This window comes from Mercenaria mercenaria, chromosome 3 (assembly GCF_021730395.1).
Source record: "Mercenaria mercenaria strain notata chromosome 3, MADL_Memer_1, whole genome shotgun sequence".
Taxonomy (NCBI): Eukaryota; Metazoa; Mollusca; class Bivalvia; order Venerida; family Veneridae; genus Mercenaria; species Mercenaria mercenaria.
The window spans coordinates 42,426,722-42,431,445 of record NC_069363.1 but is presented as its reverse complement, the minus strand read 5'-3'; positions in this window follow the sequence as shown (position 1 = coordinate 42,431,445).

Genomic DNA, 4,724 nt, shown 5'->3' with positions numbered 1-4,724 from the left:
GTATATTTTTTATTGTAATTTGTATAAAGTCCAAGGCAAAGTCTGTCTTTCCTGCATCAATTCCAAAGCAAAGGCAATGTTCCCTGCAAAGCCCATGTTCCCTGCATCACTACCAAGGCAAAGCCCATGTTCCCTGCATCACTACCAAGACAAAGTCCATGTTCCCTGCATCGATACCAAGGCAAAGCCCATGTTCCCAGCATCACTTCTAAGGCAAAGCCCATGTTCCCAGCATCACTTCCAAGACAAAGTCCATGTTCCCTGCATCAATACCAAGGCAAAGCCCATGTTCCCTGCATCAATTCCAAAGCCCATGTTCCCTGCATCAATTCCAAAGCCCATGTTCCCTGCATCAATACCAAGGCAAAGCCCATGTTCCCTGCATCAATACCAAGGCAAAGCCCATGTTCCCTGCATCAATACCAAGGCAAAGCCCATGTTCCCTGCACCAATACCAAGACAAAGTCCATGTTCCCTGCACCAATACCAAGACAAATGCATCAATACCAAGGCAAAGCCCATGTTCCCTGCACCAATACCAAGACAAAGCCCATGTTCCCTGCACCAGTACCAAGACAAAGCCCATGTTCCCTGCACCAATACCAAGACAAAAGTCCATGCTCCCTGCACCAATACCAAGACAAAGCCCATGTTCCCTGCACCAATACAAAGGAAAAGCCCATGTTCCCTGCACCAATACGAAGGCAAAACCCATGTTCCCTGCTCCAATACCAAGACAAAGTCCATGTTCCCTGTACCAATACCAAGACAAAGCCCATGTTCCCTGCACCAATACCAAGACAAAGTCCATGTTCCCTGCACCAATACCAAGACAAATGCATCAATACCAAGGCAAAGCCCACGTTCCCTGCATCACTTCCAAGGCAAAGCCCATGTTCCCTGCATCACTACCAAGACAAAGTCCATGTTCCCTGCATCAATACCAAGGCAAACCCATGTTCCCTGCATCAATTCCAAAGCCCATGTTCCCTGCATCAATTCCAAGGCAAAGCCCTTGTTCCTTGCATCAATACCAAGGCAAAGCCCATGTTCCCTGCACCAATACCAAGACAAAGTCCATGTTCCCTGCACCAATACCAAGACAAATGCATCAATACCAAGGCAAAGCCCATGTTCCCTGCATCAATACCAAGACAAAGCCCATGTTCCCTGCATCAATACCAAGACAAAGTCCATGTTCCCTGCATCAATACCAAGACAAAGCCCATGTTCCCTGCATCATTTCAAAGGCAAAGTCCATGTTCCCTGCATCAATTCCAAGGCAAAGCCCATGTTCCCTGCATCAATTCCAAGGCAAAGCCCATGTTCCCTGCATCAATTCCAAGGCAAAGCCCATGTTCCCTGCATCAATTCCAAGGTTAAGCCCATGTTCCTTATATTAAATACAAGGCAAAGCCCATGTTCCCTGCATTATTTCCAAGGCAAAGCTCGTGTTTCTTACCCTACTTAAGTTACTAGGCAAGTCACATGTACCTTGCATACCTTGTTTTCCATGCATCAATTACAAGACAAAGCCCATCTTCTCTGCATCAATTACAAGGCAAAGTTAATGTTCTCCAAATCAATTACAAGGCAAGTCTGTTTTCACTGCATCAGTTACAAGACAAAGCTTGTGTTCCCTGCATCAATTACAAGGTAAAGCTCACGTTCCCTGCATAATTTACAAGGAAATGTTTGCTTAAATTTTTCTTTGCAACAGTTACAAGACAATGAACATGTCCTCCATTATTTACAAGGCAAAGTCCATGTTCTTTGCATCAATTACAATGCAAAACCTGTTTTCACTGCATCAATTGCAAGGTGAAGTCCATGTTCTCTGCATTAACTACAAGGCACAGCCCATGTTTTCTGAATCAATTACAAGGCAAAGTTAATGTTCCCTGCACCAATTACAATTGTATGCATCAAATGCAAGGCAAAGGCAATATTGTTGCATCACTTACAAGACAACATCCATGTTCTCTGCATTAATTACAAGGTAATGTCCCTTTTCACAGCATCAATTACAAGGTAAAGATAGTGTTTCCTGCATAAACTGCAAGGCAAAGTCCATGTTCTCTGCACCAAGGGAAAGTCCATGCGCTCTGCAACAATTAGCAGGCATAAGTCTGTATTTTTAGCTCGACTATTCGAAGAATAAGTAGAGCTATCCTACTCACCACGGCGTCCGCGTCACACCCTGGTTAAGTTTTTCGTACCAGTCCACATTTTGACAAAGTCTTTTGAGATAAAGCTTTGAAACTTTCAACACTTGTTTACCACCACCATGTCCAGTGATAGGCAAGAGTACATAACTCTGCCAAGCATTTTGACTGAATTATAGCCCCTTTTGACTTAGAAATCTTGGTTAAGTTTTTCGTACCAGTCTACATTTTGACAAAGTCTTTTGAGATAAAGCTTTGAAACTTTCAACACTTGTTTACTATCACCATGTCCAGTTATAGGCAAGAGTACATAACTCCATCAAGCATTTTGGTTGAATTATGGCCCCTTTTTGACTTAGAAATTTTGGTTAAGTTTTTTGTACCAGTCTACATTTTGACAAAGTCTTTTGAGATAAAGCTTTGAAACTTTCAACACTTGTTTACCATCACCATGTCCAGTTATAGGCAAGAGTACATAACTCTGTCAAGCATTTTGACTGAATTATGGCCTCTTTTGACTTAGAAATCTTGGTTAAGTTTTTCGTACCAGTTCATATTTTGACAAAGTCTTTTGAGATAAAGCCTTGAAACTTTCAACACTTGTTTACCATCACCATGTCCAGTTATAGGCAAGAGTACATAACTCCATCAAACATTTTGGTTCAATTATGGCCCCTTTTTGACTTAGAAATCTTGGTTAAGTTTTTCATACCAGTCTACATTTTGACAAAGTCTTTTGAGATAAAGCTTTGAAACTTTCAACACTTGTTTACCATCACCATGTCCAGTTGTAAGCAAGAGTACATAACTCCATCAAGCATTCCGTCTGAATTATGGCCCTTTTTGACTTAGAAATCTTGGTTAAGTTTTTCCTACCAGTTTATAGTTTGTGTAAAGTGTTTGACATATAGCTTTGGAACTTTTATAACTTGTTCAGTATAATAGTCTCTATCAATAGGCAAGAGTACATAACTCGGTCATCTTCTCTGGCTTTATTATGGCCCTTTTTGAACTTGGAAATTGGTTCTGTTTTGTATACAAAAATGTATGTCCATGTTTTGTCAAGACTTTGACATATGGCTTTTAAACTTTTTAACACTTGTTTATCATTATGATTTCCATCTGTAGGCAAGAGTACATAACTCTGATAACTATTTTGGCTGAATTATGGCCCTTTTTGGACTTTGAAATTTGTTCAGTTTTTCTTACAAGTCAGTGTTTTGTCAAAACTATTTGAACTGTGGCTTTGAAACTTTTAACACCAGTTTAACAACATGATTTCCATCTGTAGGCAAGAGTACATAACTCTGTCAACTATTTTTACTGAATTATGGCCCTTTTTTGGACTTAGAAATTAGTTAAATTTTTCATACAAGTCCATATTTCGCCTAACATATAACTTAACATATTTGCCATCATGGTCACACAGTGCCATTTAGTGCAAGACTAATCGAAACCCACAAATACAGGAACATTTTTTTGTTTAATCTATTTTTTTCTTTTTTCTGAAAATGTATGGAAATATTTTGACCCCATTCTTCAATCAATTCTTCGAATAGTCGAGCGCGCTGTCCTCAGACAACCCTTGTTTGTATTAATTACAAGGCAAAGTCCACATTCTTTGTATAAGTTACAAGGCAAAGTTCATGTTTTCTGCATCAATTACAAGATAAAGCCTGTGTTTCTTGATGGATGGTCAATTGTCACAATGTCCATTGTAATCCACCTTTCACTTGATACAAATTCATGAAAGTTGGTATATAAAGTGAATGCCATACAATCGTGTTTATAATTATATAAATTCTCGCAGAAAAAGCAGGCAATGATGACCCTTTATCATTCACCTAACTCAAATGGGTATATTTCTTATTAGAGGACCTCTGCACAATGCTATATGCCAAATATCCAAGCTCTAGGCGTTTCAGTTTTAGACATTGTCAAGAAGAATTTTACAGTTTTTCCTATACAATTCTATGTAAAACAAGTAACCCCATGGGTGGGTCCAATTTGACACCAGGGGCATGACTTTAATGACCAGTACACAATGTTTCAAGCCAAATATCAAGGATTTCAGACATGAATTTGTTTTAAGTTTCTCCTACATAAGTCATGTAAAACAAGTGAACCCTTTGGGTGGAGTCAATTTTTACCCCAAAGACATGATTTGAAAAACACTTTGCAGAGGACCACATGCGAAATATCTAAGTTCTGGGCCTTGCAGTTTTAGAGAAGAAGACTTTTCATGTTTTTAGCCCCTGCCGATGAAATTGGGAGGGGGGTTTTGAAATGGCGTTCTCTGTCCGTGCGTTCGTCCGCAGCCATATCTCAGTAACTAGCAGGTAGAATTTCATGAAACTTGAAAAAAACATGAACCAATATACTGTGATGATGCCCGTCAAGTTTTTTTTTTGGTCACTCCTCCACCCAGTCATGCCCACCACCCCAAGCATGCACTTCCCCCCGTCCCCGGCCGCAATTTTTTTTTTTTTTTTTTTTTTCGTTTTTAATTTTCCATCAATATTTGTAATCAACATCCCACCAAAAAATAGCATTCATTAG